We start from the raw sequence: 20,310 nt of genomic DNA, 5'->3' as shown, positions 1-20,310 counted from the left end.
ATGTTGAATTAATTCTAGAATGACAAGCGTGCCTCCAAAAGATGTGGGTTTTTAGTTGCTGAAGGATGGAGAAGCCTGTTAGAGAGTGTGTACTTTGGGTCCTGCTGCTGCTGAGTCACTTCAGTCACGTCCGACTCTGTGCGACCCCATAGACGGCAGCCCACCAGGCTCCCCCGTCCCTGGGATTCTCCAGGCAGGAACACTGGAGTGGGTTGCCATTTCCTTCACCAATGCAGGAAAGTGAAAAGTGAAAGTGAAGTCGTTCAGTCGTGTCCGACCCTCAACGACCCTATGGACTGCAGCCTACACAGCTCCTCTGTCCATGGGATTTTCCAGGCAAGAGTACTGGAGTGGGGTGCCATTGCCTTCTCTGACTTTGGGTCCTAGTGATGGTATCTGAACAAACTAGGTAAACAAAGAAGTTCAGTAAGGGATTCAGAGTTCTATAAAAAAGGAATATCAAATAAGTGGGATAATTATTAATATAAAGTAAATACCAGTTAAATCAATATATCATGTGTGTTGTTCAGTCGCTAAGTCATGTCCTATTCTTTGCCACCCCATGGACTGCAGCATGGCAGGCTTCCCCGTCTTTCACTATTTCCCGGAGTTTGCTCAAATTCATGTCCATTGAGTCGGTGATGCCATCCAATCATCTCATCTCCTGTTGCCCACTTCTTCTGCCCTCAATCTTTCCCAGCCTCAGGGTCTTTTCCAGTGAGTTGGCTCTTTGCATCAAGTGGCTAAAATATTGGAGCTTCAGCTTCAGTATCAGTCCTTCCAGTGAATTCAGCACTGATCTCCTTTAGGATTGACTGCTTTGATCTCCTTGCTGTCCAAAGAACTCTCAAGAATCTTCTCTAGCACCACAATTCGAAATCATCAGTACTCCAGCACTCAGCCTTTGTGATCTGACTCTCACATCCGTACATGACTACTGGAGAAAACATAGCTTTGACTCTACAGAACTTTGTCAGTAAATAGATGTCTCTGCTTTTTAATACTGTTTAGATTTGCCATAGCTTTTCTTCTCAAGAGTAGGCATCTTTTAATTTTGTGTCTGCCGTCACCATCTGCAGTGATTTTGGTAGCTTAAGAAAATAAAATATGTCACTGCTTCCACATTTTCCCCATCTATTTGCCATGAAGTGATGGGACCAGATGCCATGATCTTCATTTTTTGAATGTTGAATTTTACGTGAAGTGTAGTGAAGTGAAATATATTTTGTTCCTACCTTAGAAAATGATGTAGAACTCGTTTTCCTTCTTTCCCAGTTACCACTGGGCATGCTTGAAATTGCCTCCCTGCTCTTTTTGCTAGTATGGAACAACAATAATAGTGGTGAAGTTCTGATAGTTGCACAAGTTTCTCTGTAATTTTTACAAATGCCAGCTAGTAATCCAGTGGCATTTCTACTGTAAAATCTGGAGGCCAGTCCATTTCCCTCCTTCCTTATTTTCTTGGTTTCAAATATATTTCTTTTTGCCAATGGAAATAAAAATTAGAAATCAGAGAGCAATGTTATCACTTGTCTTTCTTGATTAGTAAAGGGCTCCTGATATTGAACTCATAGGAGATGCCACAATTTTATAGAACAGTTAATCATCCTAGCTTCCTAGCCAGTTGATGCAGCTACAATTAATTCTGGGTCTCTTATTTTTGGCTTCATGCCAAGATAGGATAAAAAATTAAAATCATGAAACAATACTCTGAGGCTGCTTTTCTGAAGTATACAGTCTTGGCTATTTTTTTGGTAGCATTGCTTATTATCTCTCAGTTGCTTGAGTCCCTGAAATCCAGCACTTGTGAATGAATTAAGTATAGCTGTTACACATGGTCTTTTTATGCCAATGCTACTCATTCCTCAGTTTTTTCAGTGTACTATCATCATTCTCACTTTTTCTGTGTTCATAGTATTATGGTTGCAGCAGTTAATTGCTTTGCTTCTGGGACCCAGGAGATAAATTTATATGTCTCATGTTGCGTATTGCCAGTCCTTGGATCCATTTGTGGGCTTTGCATAGTCTTAATCACTTGTAGCAGCTACCCAGGCACTGACATATGAAAGCGTTTAGAATGTCAAAGTCAACATAATAAATTTTTGCATTTTACCAATTTTAGGAGTGAAAATCAAACATTTGGGAAAACTTTCCTAAATCCACACTGACAATTGATTTCTTTATACCACCTTTGTTTGTCTTAATACCAGATTTTTTGAGATATAATTCACATGCCAAAAAATTAACTCAAAGTATACAAGTCAATGTTTTTTGAAGAGATGTGTAACTATCACTATAGCTAATTTTAGAATGCAGGGTATGAGGGCTCTCACTTTTCCACATCTTTGTCAGTACGTACCGTTACCTGCCTTTTATTTATTTATTTATTTTTGGTAATTACAAGTTTCATTTTTATTTCCTCCAACTTTTCTTCCCATGAACATATGTATTTTACAGATTGAGTTGATAAACAATTTAAAACTGGATTGTAAAACTTTTTCCTCATTATCATATTTTGGTGGAAATCTTTATTTTCAATGGTTCTTGAAATTTTTATTCCAATATTTAAATATATCCCAACATTATAATATTCAAACATATAAGTATCTGAATTTATTTAGTTTTTCTTACTGTTTTTTATCTAAGCTGGTTCTGACTTTTAAATTATTATTAACAAATCTGAGATAAACATCATTGTGAATAAATCTCTGTTAAAGTTTGACTGTTTCTTTAAGACAAAGTTCTAAAAGTACAGTTACTTTTAAAGTTTTTTAGAAATTATTGTTAAATTGCTTTTCAGAAAGAGTATAGCCTGAGGTTCTTTTGTGACATTAGACAATTAGAAATATAATGCTAAAAGAAAGTTAGGTATTCTCTACCAAAAATTAAGTTATTTTATGGATAGGGAAACCAAGGCCTGTGAATGGTTTGTCCAAAGTAATATTGTTGTTAGGTTGATATCTTTGAGAGGAAATAAGCACAAAAAAGGAAAATTGACATTCTTAAGGTATAGGTACAACCATAAAATATGAAGGAAATTGGTTTAAGATATGCCCAGCAGGCCAGGGGGTAAAGAGCTCATTCAGCAAAGTGCTCCACTGCTAGCTGTATATTTCTTTTTTTTAAATATAAATTTATTTATTTTAATTGGAGGTTAATTACTTTACAATATTGTATTGGTTTTGCCATACATCAACACAAATCTGCCACAGGTATACACATGTTCCCCATCCTGAACCCCCCTCCCTCCTCCCTCCCCGTACCATCCCTCTGGGTCATCCCAGTGCACCAGCCCCAAGCATCCAGTATTGTGCATCGAACCTGGACTGGCGACTCGTTTCATATATGGTATTATACATGTTTCAATGCCATTTTCCCAAATCATCCCACCCTCTCTGTCTCCCACAGAGTCCAAAAGACTGTTCTATACATCTGTGTCCCTTCTGCTGTCTCATATACAAGGTTATTGTTACAATCTTTCTAAATTCCATATATATGCGTTAGTATACTGTATTGGTGTTTTTCTTTCTGGCTTACTTCACTCTGTATAATAGGCTCCAGTTTCATCCACCTCATTAGAACTGATTCAAATGTATTCTTTTTTTTTTTTTTAATTTTATTTTATTTCTAAACTTTACATAACTGTATTAGATTTGCCAAATATCAAAATGAATCCGCCACAGGTATACATGTGTTCCCCATCCTGAACCCTCCTCCCTCCTCCCTCCCCATTCCATCCCTCTGGGTCATCCCAGTGCACCAGCCCCAAGCATGCAGTATCGTGTATCGAACCTGGACTGGCAACTCATTTCATACATCATATTTTACATGTTTCAATGCCATTCTCCCAAATCTTCCCACCCTCTCCCTCTCCCACAGAGTCCATAAGACTGTTCTATACATCAGTGTCTCTTTTGCTGTCTCGTACACAGGGTTATTGTTACCATCTTTCTAAATTCCATATATATGCGTTAGTATACTGTATTGGTGTTTTTCTTTCTGGCTTACTTCACTCTGTATAATAGGCTCCAGTTTCATCCACCTCATTAGAACTGATTCAAATGTATTCTTTTTAATGGCTGAATAATACTCCATTGTGTATATGTACCACAGCTTTCTTATCCATTCATCTGCTGATGGACATCTAGGTTGCTTCCATGTCCTGGCTATTATAAACAGTGCTGCGATGAACATTGGGGTACTCGTGTCTCTTTCCCTTCTGGTTTTCTCAGTGTGTATGCCCAGCAGTGGGATTGCTGGATCATAAGGCATGTCTATTTCCAGTTTTTTAAGGAATCTCCACACTGTTCTCCATAGTGGCTGTCCTAGTTTGCATTCCCACCAACAGTGTAAGAGGGTTCCCTTTTCTCCACACCCTCTCCAGCATTTATTACTTGTAGACTTTTGGATCGCAGCCATTCTGACTGGTGTGAAATGGTACCTCATAGTGGTTTTGATTTGCATTTCTCTGATAATGAGTGATGTTGAGCATCTTTTCATGTGTTTGTTAGCCATCTGTATGTCTTCTTTGGAGAAATGTCTATTTAGTTCTTTGGCCCATTTTTTGATTGGGTCATTTATTTTTCTGGAGTTGAGCTGTAGGAGTTGCTTGTATATTCTCGAGATTAGTTGTTTGTCAGTTGCTTCATTTGCTATTATCTTCTCCCATTCTGAAGGCTGTCTTTTCACCTTGCTAATAGTTTCCTTTGATGTGCAGAAGCTTTTAAGGTTAATTAGGTCCCATTTGTTTATTTTTGCTTTTATTTCCAATATTCTGGGAGGTGGGTCATAGAGGATCCTGCTGTGATGTATGTCGGAGAGTGTTTTGCCTATGTTCTCCTCTAGGAGTTTTATAGTTTCTGGTCTTACGTTGAGATCTTTAATCCATTTTGAGTTTATTTTTGTGTATGGTGTTAGAAAGTGTTCTAGTTTCATTCTTTTACAAGTGGTTGACCAGAGTTCCCAGCACCACTTGTTAAAGAGATTGTCTTTAATCCATTGTATATTCTTGCCTCCTTTGTCGAAGATAAGGTGTCCATATGTGTGTGGATTTATCTCTGGGCTTTCTATTTTGTTCCATTGATCTATATTTCTGTCTTTGTGCCAGTACCATACTGTCTTGATAACTGTGGCTTTGTAGTAGAGCCTGAAGTCAGGTAGGTTGCGTTCTCCAGTTCCATTCTTCTTTCTCAAGATCGCTTTGGCTATTCGAGGTTTTTTGTATTTCCATACAAATTGTGAAATTATTTGTTCTAGCTCTGTGAAGAATGCTGTTGGTAGCTTGATAGGGATTGCATTGAATCTATAGATTGCTTTGGGTAGTATACTCATTTTCACTGTATTGATTCTTCTGATCCATGAACATGGTATATTTCTCCATCTATTAGTGTCCTCTTTGATTTCTTTCACCAATGTTTTATAGTTTTCTATATATAGGTCTTTAGTTTCTTTAGGTAGATATATTCCTAAGTATTTTATTCTTTCCGTTGCAATGGTGAATGGAATTGTTTCCTTAGTTTCTCTTTCTGTTTTCTCATTATTAGTGTATAGGAATGCAAGGGATTTCTGTGTGTTGATTTTATATCCTGCAACTTTACTATATTCATTGATTAGCTCTAGTAATTTTCTGGTGGAGTTTTTAGGGTTTTCTATGTAGAGGATCATGTCATCTGCAAATAGTGAGAGCTTTACTTCTTCTTTTCCAATTTGGATTCCTTTTATTTCTTTTTCTGCTCTGATTGCTGTGGCCAAAACTTCCAAAACTATGTTGAATAGTAGTGGTGAAAGTGGGCACCCTTGTCTTGTTCCTGACTTTAGGGGAAATGCTTTCAATTCTTCACCATTGAGGATAATGTTTGCTGTGGGTTTGTCATATATAGCTTTTATTATGTTGAGGTATGTTCCTTCTAGTCCTGCTTTCTGGAGAGTTTTTATCATAAATGGATGTTGAATTTTGTCAAAGGCTTTCTCTGCATCTATTGAGATAATCATATGGTTTTTATTTTTCAATTTGTTAATGTGGTGTATTACATTGATTGATTTGCGGATATTGAAGAATCCTTGCATCCCTGGGATAAAGCCCACTTGGTCATGGTATATGGTCTTTTTAACATGTTGTTGGATTCTGATTGCTAGAATTTTGTTCAGGATTTTTGCATCTACATTCATCAGTGATATTGACCTGTAGTTTTCTTTTTTGTGGCATCTTTTTCAGGTTTTGGTATTAGGGTGATGGTGGCCTCATAGAATGAGTTTGGAAGTTTGCCTTCCTCTGCAATTTTCTGGAAGACTTTGAGTAGGATAGGTGTTAGCTCTTCTCTGAATTTTTGGTAGAATTCAGCTGTGAAGCTGTCTGGACCTGGGCTTTTGTTTGCTGGAAGATTTCTGATTACAGTTTCAATTTCCGTACTTGTGATGGGTCTGTTAAGATTTTCTATTTCTTCCTGGTCCAGTTTTGGAAAGTTGTACTTTTCTAAGAATTTGTCCATTTCTTCCACGTTGTCCATTTTATTGGCATATACTTGCTGATAGCAGTCTCTTATGATCCTTTGTATTTCTGTGTTGTCTGTTGTGATATCTCCATTTTCTTTTCTAATTTTATTGATTTGATTTTTCTCCCTTTGTTTCTGGATGAGTCTGGCTAGTGGTTTGTCAGTTTTATTTATCCTTTCAAAGGACCAGCTTTTGGCTTTGTTGATTTTTGCTATGATCTCTTTTGTTTCTTTTGCATTTATTTCTGCTCTAATTTTTAAGATTTCTTTCCTTCTACTAACCCTGGGGTTCTTCATTTCTTCCTTTTCTAGTTGCTTTAGGTGTAGAGTTAGGTTATTTATTTGACTTTTTTCTTGTTTCTTGAGGTATGCCTGTATTGCTATGAACTTTCCCCTTAGGACTGCTTTTACTGTGTCCCACAGGTTTTGGGTTGTTGTGTTTTCATTCTCATTTGTTTCTATGCATATTTTGAATTCTTTTTTGATTTCTTCTGTGATTTGTTGGTTATTCAGCAGCGTGTTGTTCAGCCTCCATATGTTGGAATTTTAAATAGTTTTTCTCCTGTAATTGAGATCTAATCTTACTGCATTGTGGTCAGAAAAGATGCTTGGAATGATTTAAATTTTTTTGAATTTACCAAGGGTAGCTTTATGGCCCAGGATGTGATCTATCCTGAAGAAGGTTCCATGTGTGCTTGAGAAGAAGGTGAATTTCATTGTTTTGGGGTGAAATGTCCTATAGATATCAATTAGGTCTAACTGGTCTATTGTATCGTTTAAAGTTTGTGTTTCCTCGTATTTTCTGTTTAGTTTGATCTATCCATAGGTGTGAGTGGGGTATTAAAGTCTCCCACTATTATTGTGTTATTGTTAATTTCTCCTTTCATACTTGTTAGCATTTGTCTTACATATTGCAGTGCTCTTATGTTGGGTGCATATATATTTATAATTTTTATATCTTCTTCTTGGATTGATCCTTTGATCATTATGTAGTGTCCTTCTTTGTCTCTTTTCACAGCCTTTGTTTTAAAGTCTATTTTATCTGATATGAGTATTGCTACTCCTGCTTTATTTTGGTCTCTATTTGCATGGAATATCTTTTTCCAGCCTTTCACTTTCAGTCTGTATGTGTCCCCTGTTTTGAGGTGGGTCTCTTGTAGACAACATATATAGGGGTCTTGTTTTTGTATCCATTCAGCCAGTCTTTGTCTTTTGGTTGGGGCATTCAACTCATTTATGTTTAAGGTAATTATTGATAAGTATGATCCCGTTGCCACTTACTTTATTGTTTTGGGTTCGATTTTATACACCGTTTTTGTGTTTCCTTTCTAGAGAATATCCTTTAGCATTTGTTGGAGAGCTGGTTTGGTGGTGCTGAATTCTCTGAGCTTTTGCTTGTCTGTCAAGGTTTTGATTTCTCCTTCATATTTGAATGAGATCCTTGCTGGGTACAGTAATCTGGGCTGTAGGTTATTTTCTTTCATCACTTTAAGTATGTCTTGCCATTCCCTCCTGGCCTGAAGAGTTTCTATTGAAAGATCAGCTGTTATCTTTATGGGAATCCCCCTGTGTGTTATTTGTTGTTTTTCCCTTGCTGCTTTTAATATTTGTTCTTTGTGTTTGATCTTTGTTAATTTGATTAATATGTGTCTTGGGGTGTTTCACCTTGGGTTTATCCTGTTTGGGACTCTCTGGGTTTCTTGGACTTGGGTGATTATTTCCTTCTCCATTTTAGGGAAGTTTTCAACTATTATCTCCTCAAGTATTTTCTCATGGTCTTTCTTTTTGTCTTCTTCTTCTGGGACTTCTATGATTCAAATGTTGGGGCATTTAACACTATCCTGGAGGTCTCTGAGATTGTCCTCATTTCTTTTAATTCGTTTTTCTATTTTCCTCTCTGATTCATTTATTTCTACCATTCTATCTTGTACTTCACTAATCCTATCTTCTGCCTCTGTTACTCTACTATTTGTTGCCTCCAGAGTGTTTTTGATCTCATTTATTGCATTATTCATTATATATTGACTCTTTTTTATTTCTTCTAGGTCCTTGTTAAACCTTTTTTGCATCTTCTCAATCCTTGTCTCCAGGCTATTTATCTGTGATTCCATTTTGATTTCAAGATTTTGGATCATTTTCACTATCATTATTTGGAGTTCTTTATCAGGTCAATCCCCTATCTCTTCCTCTTTGGTTTGCTTTGGTGAACATTTATCCTGTTCCTTTACCTGCTGAGTATTCCTCTCTCTCTTCATCTTGTTTATATTGCTGAGTTTGGGGTGGCCTTTCTGTATTCTGGCAGTTTGTGGAGTTCTCTTTATTGTGGAATTTCCTCGCTGTGGGTGGGGTTGTACGGGTGGCTTGTCAAGGTTTCTTGGTTAGGGAACCTTGTGTCGGTATTCTGGTGGGTAGAGCTGGATTTCTTCTCTCTGGAGTGCAATGAAGTGTCCAGAAATGAGTTATGAGATGTCAGTGGTTTTGGAGTAACTTTGGGCAGCCTGTATATTGAAGCTTAGGGCTGGGTTCCTGTGTTGCTGGAGAATTTGCGTGGTATGTCTTACTATGGATCTTGTTGGCCCTTGGGTTGTTCTTGGTTTCAGTGTAGGTATGGAGACATTTGATGAGGTCCTGTCAATTAATGTTCCCTGGAGTCAGGAGTTCTCTGGTGTTCTCAGGATTTGGACTTAAGCCTCCTGCTTCTGGTTTTCAGTCTTATTTTTACAGTAGTCTCAAGACTTCTCCTTCTATACAGCACCATTGATAAAACATCTAGGTTAAAGATGAAAAGTTTCTCCACAGTGAGGGACACCCAGAGAGGTTCACAGAGTTACATGGAGAAGAGAAGAGGGAGGAGGGAGCTAGAGGTGACCCAAATGAGATGAGGTGAATCAAAAGAGGAAAGAGCAAGCTAGCCAGTAATCACTTCCTTATGTGCACTCCACAACTGGACCGCTCAGAGATGTTCACAGAGTTATACAAAGAGAAGAGAAGAGGGAGGAAGGAGACAGAAGTGGCCAGGAGGATAAAAGGGGGGAATCAAAAGGAGAGAGACAGATCCAGCCAGTAATCAGTTCCCTAAGTGTTCACCATCTGGAACACACAGAGATTCACAGAGTTGGGTAGAGAAGAGAAGGGGGAGGGAGGAGACAGAGGCGACCTGGTGGAGAAAACGGAGTGTCCAAATGGGGAGAGAGCAGTCAAGCCAGTAATCTCGCTCCCAAGTGAAAAATGGGTACGGAAGATTGGGTTCTTAAATGTACAAAATTGATAACAAATACCAAAAAGCAAAGATTAAAAATCTAGAGTAGAGGTTGGAATTTCAAAAATACAATATTAAAGAAAAGAATAAAAAAAAGAAAAAACAGTCACAAAAATTATTAAAAAAAATATATATATATATGAAGTTTGCTTTAAAAAATAGGGTCTTTTTTTATTGCAGAGTAATAGTGGGTTATAAAAGTGAAAATTAAAGGAGTAATAGAGGACTTAAAAATTAAAAAAAAGAATGATCATAAAAATAGTAAAAATATATCTAGGACTTTCTCTGGTGTTGTGGGTATTGTTCATTTTTGGATAGTTCCTTGGTCCAGCTTCTATTTCTCAAGATCTATAGGCCCCTTCCTATGTAGTCAGTACTAACTACAGGGTTTTAATCTATTGTACCTGTCACTTCCAAGGCAGTTCCCTCTGTTTTAGCTTCTTCTGTTTGCTGGTCTCTTCAGTGTCTGCTTTCCACCCTGACACAAAGTGGGCAGTGGTGGACACTTTTTTTAGGCTCACTTGTTCAGTTGCGCTGTGGGGAGGGAGGGACACTGCAAACAACACTGGCGTGTGCCCACACTGGGCCTGCCCCCACTCATGGCACATGTGCCCTCCCTGCCCACACTGTTCAGGCTCTAGGTTGCTCCACTGGGAACTGTCCGAGGCTGGCCCTGGGCTGCATGCACCTCCCGGTTCTAAGCTGCTCAGGTTCAGGCACTCGGGTAGTTCTCAGAGACGCAGACTCGGTTGGGCCTGCGTTTTGTACCCTTTCCAGGTCCGAGCAGCTCAGGTGATGAGGTGTTTGGCGAGCGTGGTCGCTGCAACTTATCATCTCCCCCGTCCTTGCTGCTCGGTTTTCTGGGTGTAGAACTGGTGCACCTTCTCAGGTGGATGTTGACTGTCCAGAACCCCAAGAAGTCTTAGTTAGCAAAGAAGCCTGCTTGCAGTTCGGTAGATAATGTCTCTCTGGGGCTGCAATTTCCCCCTTCAGGCTCTGGCTGCCTGTCACCAGAGGGGGATGGTCTGCAGCCGCCTAGTTCTGTTCAGCCCTTTGTTCTGTGCGCGGGCCTGGCGGTGTCTTAGGGCTTTTCGCATGGTAGCTATCCCACAGTCTGGTTTGCTAGCCCAAGTTAGTTCACTCAGATTGCCCTCGGGGCATTCAGGCCCAGTCCTTACTCTAAGCAATGCAGCCCGTGCCTCCCTGCTCAGCCCCTGCTTGCTAGTGGCAGGTGCAGGTGTCTGCGCTCCTTCTTCACTGGGGGAGTTACTGTTGGGCTCATAATCTGTGGGGTTTAATTATTTATTTATTTTCCTCCCTGTTATGTTGCCCTCTGTGCTTCCAAGGCTCACCACAGACTCGGCAGTGAGAGTGTTTCCTGGTGTTTGGAAACTTCTCTCTTTTTAAGACTCCCTTCCTGGGATGGAGCTCCATCCCTACCTCTTTTGTCTCTTTTTTTGTCTTTTATATTTTTTCTTACCTCCTTTCAAAGACAGTGGGCTGCTTTTCTGGGTGCCTGATGTCCACTGCCGGCACTCAGAAGTTGTTTTGTGGAATTTACTTATCATTTAAATGTTCTTTTGATGAATTTGTTGGGGACAAAGTGGTCTCCCCGTCCTATTCCTCCGCCATCTTAGGACCACCCTCCTGTTACCTGTCTTTTAGATTATAGCCATTCTGATGGTTATGAAGTAGAATCTCATTGTGGTTTTGATTTGCATTTCTCTAACAGCTAATGAAGTTGAACATCTTTTCATATGCTTTTGGGTGTTCATATATCTCTTTTGGAGAAGTGTCCATTCAGATCCTTTGCCCGTTTATAAATTGGGTTGTCTTTTTATGATTGAGTTATGAGTTCCTTATATATTCTACATACAGATCTCTTATTGGATGTATGATCTGCAAAAAAATTCTCCCATTCTTTAGATTATTTTTCCACTTCTTTGATGGTCTGTTTTAAGGAATAAAACTTTTATAATTTGATGATGTCTAATCTATTGTTTTTTTTTCTTTTGTTGCTTATGCTTTTCATATTATACCTAAGGGTATATTATTTTTGTTTTCCTAAAATTAGTCCTAATATGGCAAATTTGGTACAAGTGTAGGCTTTGGTATCACAGTCCTGTTTTGAAATTCTAACTCTGCCCTGGATAAATGATTTAAGCTCCTTCAGCCTGTTATTCATCTGTAAAATGAAGATAATACTAGGACTTAACTGTTGAATCATTGTGGGAATCAGAAGAAATAATGAATGTGAAATACTTAGAATTTTACAGAATTATAGTAATAGTCTACTAATGTAAGCTATTACTTTTGTTATAGTCCCAATAATAAACTCTAGTGCTCTGCAAATTAAAGCCATGCAGATTCTATGAAGAAGCAATATAATAATCTACAGCTATAATATTTTATGAACAACATTGAATCTGACCCCCATGAAAACCAAGTAGTCATAGTTGTTATTTCCAGGAGGAGCTGCAGCTAAGAGATCTTAATAAGAGTTTTTTAAAGGTCACATGACTGGGAAATAATAGAATTAAAACTTGAAATTTTCTTCTTAAAATCACTGCTGCTGCTGCTAAGTTGCTTCAGTTGTGTCCGACTCTGTGCGACCCTATAGACGGCAGCCCACCAGGCCCCCAGTCCCTGGGATTCTCCAGACAAGAACACTGGAGTGGGTTGCCATTTCCTTCTCCAATGCATGAAAGTGAAAAGTGAAAGTGAAGTCTCTCGATTGTGTCCGACTCTTTGTGACTCCATGGACTGCAGCCTACCATGCTCCTCCATCCATGGGATTTTCCAGGCAAAAATACTGGAGTGGGGTGCCAATGCCTTCTCCACTTAAAATCACTAGTTCAGTTTTTTCAGAACAGATTTATAGTAGAAATTAAGTAGAGTTTTTTTAGTCTTCATGGTAGTTTTACCTCAGACAGTTATATCAGGAAAGAAATGAAAGTTTATGGGAATTAAAATTTATAGTGAAAATTACATGAAAATCATAGAGTTAAGGCATATTTGACTAGAAAGTTTATTTGCATAGATAGCCATGCTGCTGCTGCTGCTAAGTTGCTTCAGTCGTGTCCGACTCTGTACGACCCCTTAGACGGTAGTCCACCAGGCTCCCCCGTCCCTGGGGTTCTCCAGGTAAGAACACTGGAATAGGTTGCCGTTTCCTTCTCCAATGCATGAAAGTGAAAAGTGAAAGTGAAGTCACTCAGTCGTGTCCGACTCTTAGCGACCCCATGGTCGTTAGGCTCACTGCAGCCCACCAGGCTCCTCCGTCCATGGGACTTTCCAGGTAAGAGTACTGGAGTGGATTGCCATTGCCTTCTCCGGCATAGATAGCCATAACGAGTACTAATTATATATGCCTTCTTCTTTAATTAAAAAGAACTTCTTTCTTATTTCAAGTTATACATACTTACGTTAGACATTACTAAATATAGATAAGGAAAAAGAAAGTATTTTTGCCAGATGTTTTAATATGCTTGCATTCCTGATACATTTATATTTAGATGCATCTTATAAAATAGGACTATCAATTTTCTATTTAAGTTTAGCTTCATTCGGCATGAAGTTAAATTGATTTGTATCATGGCTTTAAATTGTGGGCCTCTGGAAGATTTTTCAGATTTGTTTGTAGGCTTTTGTTGAGCAGCAAATAATCATCTTTCCAAATCTTCTAAAATTCATTGACTACATTTATTTACTGTTAACTCATCTACACAAAGAAAAAGAATTTCTACAGTTCTATTGGTAAGGTAGGCGCCTCATGAGAAATTAACTCTCAAACACAAAAATAGCTTGTTTAAGGCAAACACTGTTTAATTACCTTGTGGAGTCAGAGGACAGACTCACTGACTTGACCTGCACCCCAGTGCTGCAGCTGTGAGGTACATTCTTGAAACCTACAAGTTTTATGTAGGACTTTTGAGGGCTAGATGCCATTACTGTCTCAAGGTTTATCTTTACTAAAATTCATTGAGGAAAAACACATCTGACACAAATAACCCTGGATCTAAGTTGGTTAAACAGTTGTGACATTTGAAGTGTTATTTACATGAATTGAAAACGACATCCTTGTAGAAATGAAATGACTTTTGGTCGGAAACCAATTCTTCCCATCATAGCCATTTTTCAAAAAGCTAAAGCAAACTGGCAAAACGTGCTGCAGAAATTTGATGTTTATTGTCACAGTCTGTTCAAATGATTCTCCTCCTTTCCTCTTCCTAAACTTCATTTTCTTTAGGACTATCCAACATATTTGAGGGATTTCAAACCATGGTAAATACACTGGATGAGGAGAAAACCTCTAGCAGTTTACAATAATTTCTATTAGTTCCTTAAGTATCATTTCATGCAGAAAGGAAAAAGTCTTCGTCATTTGAGTTTATCGATTTGTCAGTATTTGGGAGATGTGTCATGCAACCATGGATTTGAATTTGCTGTTTATTTCACTTGGTTATATAAATCAAAAGTAATGTTACATAATGTAGAGACATGATTGTTTTATACAAACAAAATCATCTTAAACTGAAAAGATCTGATACTTGACCTTCATCTTAAATTATAGCAGATGAAAATGTCAGTTGCCTCTGGTGGATTAATAAAGCCAAATGTCAAATGGGAAGGTGATTATAAGCTTTAATTATGTGGTTTTACAGGGATAGGTTTCTTGAAAAATCAAGGCTTTAATAGTGTCTATAATTGGAAAATTCTTTTCATCATAAGGAAGTACAAGTCACTCTACATCTGTGCAAAAATCAGAAATTTCATTCTAAGAAATGAAACTAAATACAGTTTCATTGTGTGTGTTTGTATTTTTTTTTAATCAAGTGATTGCTTTTTTCCTTAATAAAACCTGAAGTCTCTTATTAAATGTGCAATGGGTCTGGGTGCTAGACTTTTATTTTTTATGTTGGTCTGTGCTCAAAATTCTCCAAGCCAGGCTTCAGCAATACATGAACCGTGAACTTCCAGATGTTCAAGCTGGTTTTAGAAAAGGCAGAGGAACCAAAGATCAAATTGCCAACATCTGCTGGATCATGGAAAAAGCAAGAGAGTTCCAGAAAAACATCTATTTCTGCTTTATTGACTATGCCAAAGCCTTTGACTGTGTGGATCACAATCAACTGTGGAAAATTCTGAAAGAGATGGGAATACCAGACCACCTGACCGACCTCTTGAGAAACCTATATGCAGGTCAGGAAGCAACAGTTAGAACTGGAAATGGAACAATAGACTGGTTCCAAATAGGAAAAGGAGTACATCAAGGCTGTATATTGTCTCCCTTCTTATTTAACTTATATGCAGAGTACATTATGAGAAACGCTGGGCTGGAAGAAGCACAAGCTGGAATCAAGATTGCTGGGAGAAATATCAATAACCTCAGATATGCAGATGACACCACCCGTATGGCAGAGAGTGAAGAGGAACCAAAAAGCCTCTTGATGAAAGTGAAAGAGGAGAGTGAAAAAGTTGGCTTAAAGCTCAACATTCAGAAAACGAAGATCATGGCATCTGGTCCCATCACTTCATGGCAAATAGATGGGGAAAAAGTGGAGACAGTGTCAGACTTTATTTTTGGGGGCTCCAAAATCACCACAGATGGTGACTGCAGCCATGAAGTTAAAAGACGCTTACTCCTTGAAGGGAAAGTTATGACCAACCTAGATAGCATATTCAAAAGCAGAGACATTACTTTGCCAACAAAGGTCCATCTAGTCAAGGCTATGGTTTTTCCAGTGGTCATGTATGGATGTAAGAGTTGGACTGTGAAGAGAGCTGAGCACCAACGAATTGATGCTTTTGAACTGTGGTGTTGGAGAAGACTCTTGAGAGTCCCTTGGACTGCAAGGAGATCCAACCAGTCCATTCTAAAGGAGATCAGTCTTGTGTGTTCTTTGGAAGGACTGATGCTAAAGCTGAAACTCCAATACTTTGGCTACCTCATGCGAAGAGTTGGCTCACTGGAAAAGGCCCTGATGCTGGGAGGGACTGGGGGCAGCAGGAGAAGGGCACGACAGAGGATGAGATGGCTGAATGGCATCACTGACTTGATGGACATGAGTTTGAGTAAAGTCCGGGTGTTGGTGATGGACAGGGAGGCCTGGTGTGCTGCCATTCATGGGGTCACAAAGAGTCGGACACGACTGAGCAACTGAACTGAAAACTTTAGGATATAAAGAACTGTATACCTTAAGAATCTCTGCGGCCCTGTAATTAATGATTAGTGAGTTTCTGTTAGAAATAGCGAAAACTTTGGAAACTGTCACAGTTTCTAAGTTCAATTTATAAATCCATTTTTAATATGCAGTTACAGGTTATGAATAAAAAAGGAGGATAAGATCAGTTAGAGATGAGGGAAGGGATGGTGAGAGCAGGTTTGAGGAAAATGAGGAAGAACAGGGTTTATTGCTTTTGGTTATTGCAGGTGTACCTGCCTTGCTATTATGAAACACTTGCATGTTCATTCATTTTTTAATGGAAGAAATATTGAAGTAGGTATCCTGAGTTGTCATCCTAAATTCTGTCCAAGTATGTTGAACATACTCAAGCTCACTCAAAAGAAACAGTTGCTGGAGTTTTACAGTAACTAATATTTCATTGAGTATCTAGATATAGATAACTGGGATTTTTTATTTGCTTGTTTTTATTTTTAGGATTGGTTTGAGGTAGTCAGGGAGACCTCCATGATGGAGCAGAGATTTTGTTCAGTTGTTTTTGGCTTAATCTCACAAAATAAATTCTTTCGGTTAACTGGTGATTGATTACCAGGCAGCTTAAAGTTAATTGATTTTAGGTTTCATAATTAACCTTAAGTTTCTGTTTCAGGTTAAGAATATAGGTTTACTGTAATGAATCTGTCAGAAACACTAAACTGTATTAATCATTATTAATGGCTAACTCTTAATACTACTGAATATGTTTGATTTGATGGTCCTGGGCTATGGAGCTCTTTATAATCAAGACTAGAGGTCATGTTATAATATATGTATTAAAATGGGCACAGATAACACAAGGAAGCTTTTTATAAACGTAGCCATCAAATTGTGTTACTTTAAAATGAGCTAGAAACTCATTTATGGAATTGGTGATCAGGTCTTAGATATGGACCAAAAGATGTATGTTTATTAGTTTTTAAAAGAAAATTGTTTTTAAACTTCCTGCAAATGTCTATGGTATTATAATATTTACAGTTAGTCAGATTCTCTTTATTTGTAAATTTAGTTTCATATTTTAGCGATTTTAAACATACTGAAAATGAAAGTTTTAGCAGTAGAGGGAGTATATTTTTCTCTTCTAAATTTTCCATTTTTTGCTGCTGTTGTTTAGTCACTCAGTCTATCCAACTCTTTTGCGACCTCATGGACAGCAGCCCACCAGGCTCCTCTGTCCATGGGGTTTTCCGGGTAAGATTAGAGGAGTGGGTTGCCATTTCCTTCTCCACAGGATCTTCCTGACCTGGAGATTGAACCCGTGAGGTCAAGTTGGCCCTTTTCTGGTTGAGCTGATTGTTAAATTTTCAGAAACTTCGTGAGCTGGTTGTTAAGCACAACTAGTATTAAAAATTAATTGAAATAAATTATGTTAAATAAAGATAATAAAAACTCAGAAGTTATTGCTGCCTATTCATTATTATCTATGCTACTGAGGTTAGTTGATTGTATCTGAATGGTAATCACACTGTATTATGATATGCAACTGTGTATCTCTTCCCAACTTGGTGTTCAGTGACTTCACATTCGATGGTTTGAAACTGGTCATGGTGGGAGTATTTCCAACACAGAAACTGGCCGATGCCATAAGTCACCTTTTGTTTTTCTGAGGAAGGCATGGGTGAAGACATGCTAGCACACCATATCATTGCCTGCAGTTTGCTAGCTTTTGATTTCCCTGCTGCTAGACCCTCCTTCCAGTACTCTGTCCAGAATAACCCACTAAGCTTAATTTTCCTAGACAATAAAAGCTGAACATGGTAAAGGAAGGGATGATGTCAGAAGAATGTGGTAAAATATAGTTTTTGCCATTTAGTAACAAACAAATTTAGCATTTTTGAGCCTCCATTCCTTTATGCTTAAAGTAAGGCAGTCATCTCTTTGTTCTGCCCACCTATTAAGACTTTCAAATTAAAATGACAATATGCTAGTGTTTGTGAAAGTGCTGTACACACATAATTTTTTTGTTAGTGGTAAACACTTGCTTCAGCTTTTCACTTATTGACTTTAGTTTACAGAGGCTTATAACTAACAGAATAGAGTTTATACCCTAAAATTGCTGCCCCAGATTTTTCACATTCTCACTGACCCCTGTATCAGCAAATGTGGCTCCAGTGCTTATGCTGGCTACTGGATGGCAAGCGCCAGGTGGGTGTGCCAACACTCGCTCAGACAGTGCCCACTGTAGATGCTAGATCATGGGACTTCTTTACTGTGTTCAGACTGTCCTCAATATTTTCGTTCTTGTTCTCTTTGAAAAACTGCCAGTGGATCACAATGGGCAATCAAGATGAACCTTACTATCATCCTTTGTTGAGATTTGAAGGCTCTTGTTAAGATGCAAACATTGAAAGTAAAAATGAAAAAAACCTGACATATTAAGCCATTGTCACTTGTTGATATCTTGGTCAGAAATGGTTGGTGAAACTCCTGAGCCTTTGAGCTGGGTTGTAATTCAGTTGAATTTTAAGGAAGGACAAGTTGTAGATATGCTGGGAACACAGGGAAGGGGTGAAGACCAGGGAAGTGTAAACAAGAATCTGGACCCGTTGGGTGGGAGTGGTGAAGGTAGACATAAGAGCCTTTTGTAGTTTTGCCCTGAAACAATGTCAAAATGTTTGCGTTTGGTGTAGCATTTCCTCTTTTTATTCAGAATAGCTTTGCTAGAATACTTTGCTGTCATGAGTTTATTTGGCCTCTCAGATACTGCTAAAACACTCTTGATTTTTGGTGGGTGACATGCCTTGATATTACCAAATTCTCAGTGACACCGAACTTTAGAACTCTCTGAAGAAAAGAAAGATAGTAAGAGTAAAAACATATGTTCACTTCAGTTCAGTCGCTCAGTCATGTCCGACTCTTGGCGACCCTGTGAATCGCAGCACGCCAGGCCTCCCTGTCCATCACCAACTCCTGGAGTTCACTCAAACTCATGTCCGTCGAGTCGGTGACGCCATCCAACCATCTCATCCTCTGTCGTCCCCTTCTCCTCCTGCCCCCAATCCTTCCCAGCATCAGAGTCTTTTCCAATGAGTCAACTCTTCACATGAGGTGGCCAAAGTACTGGAGTTTCAGCTTTAGCATCATTCCTTCCAAAGAACACCCAAGACTGATCTCCTCTAGAATGGACTGGTTGGATCTCCTTGCAGTCCAAGGGACTCTCAGAAGTCTTCTCCAACACCACAGTTCAAAAGCATCAATTCTTCAGCACTCAGCTTTCTTCACAGTCCAACTCTCACATGCATACATGACCACTGGAAAAACCATAGCATTGACTAAATGGACCTTTGTTGGCAAAGTAATGTCTCTGCTTTTTGATATGCTATCTAGGTTGGTCATAACTTTTCTTCCAAGGAGTAAGCGTCTTTTAATTTCATGGCTGCAGTCACCATCTGCAGTGATTTTGGAGCCCCCCAAAATAAAGTCTGACACTGTTTCCACCTTTTTCCCATCTATTTGCCATGAAGTGATGGGACCAGATGCCATGATCTTCGTTTTCTGAATGTTGAGCTTTAAGCCAACTTTTTCACTCTCCTCTTTCACTTTCATCAAGAGGCTCTTTAGTTCCTCTTCAGTTTCTGCCATAAGGGTGGTGTCATCTGCATATCTGAGGTTATTGATATTTCTCCCGGCAATCTTGATTCCAGAGAATCACTAATTCCAACTTCAATTCATTTTGTTAATACGTGACATTTCACATGAGAAAGGTCTCATTTGCTCAACACCTTTCATTTAGAAGTCTCTTTTTGTATATAATTTCTTTAACAGTTTTCCTGCCCCTTCCTCCTTCCTCTTTGTTTTCCCTTTTCTTTGATTTGTTTTTAGATTTTCTTGCCTCTGTGAAGATTGTTGTTGTTGTTTATTTGCTAGGTTGTGTCTGACTCTTTGCAACCCCATGGACTGGTAGCCCATCAGGCTCCTCTGTCCATTGGGTTCCTCAGGCAAGGAGAGTGGAGTGAGTTTCCATTTCCTTCTCCAGGGAATCTTCTCCACCCAGGGATTAAACCCACATCTCCTGCATTGGCAGGCAGATTCTTTACCACTGAGCCACCTGGAAAGCCTCTCTGTGAAGATTATTTTGCCTTATTCACAATAGTTAGAAACAGTGTACTGGAAAATAACTGTAGTATCCTGCCTAATCATTTACCAGGCCAGCTTCCATCATAAATTGTTATTTATTAGATATGTAGCGGGCCGAAGTGCGTAACTGTTGTAAGATGAGGAGACAAACACAAGAAAATTATGATCCCCACCCTCATTCAGGGGTGATGATTAAGTCAACAAATTGACACACACTACTCATTAGCCCTCCAGCTACAGTTAGTTCATTCCACAAATAGCA

The 20,310-nt window shown here is 38.7% G+C and overlaps 1 protein-coding gene across 13 annotated transcripts in view; it reads left to right on the top strand.

The window, feature by feature from the left end:
* CFTR (CF transmembrane conductance regulator) overlaps nt 1-20,310 on the top strand; it is a 318,775-nt gene that overhangs the window by 21,702 nt on the left and 276,763 nt on the right. The gene's annotated exons all lie outside the window — the stretch shown is intronic.

Source organism: Bubalus kerabau, chromosome 8 (genome assembly GCF_029407905.1).
Source record: "Bubalus kerabau isolate K-KA32 ecotype Philippines breed swamp buffalo chromosome 8, PCC_UOA_SB_1v2, whole genome shotgun sequence".
NCBI classification, from domain to species: Eukaryota; Metazoa; Chordata; class Mammalia; order Artiodactyla; family Bovidae; genus Bubalus; species Bubalus kerabau.
This window is presented reverse-complemented; position numbering and strand designations above follow the sequence as displayed.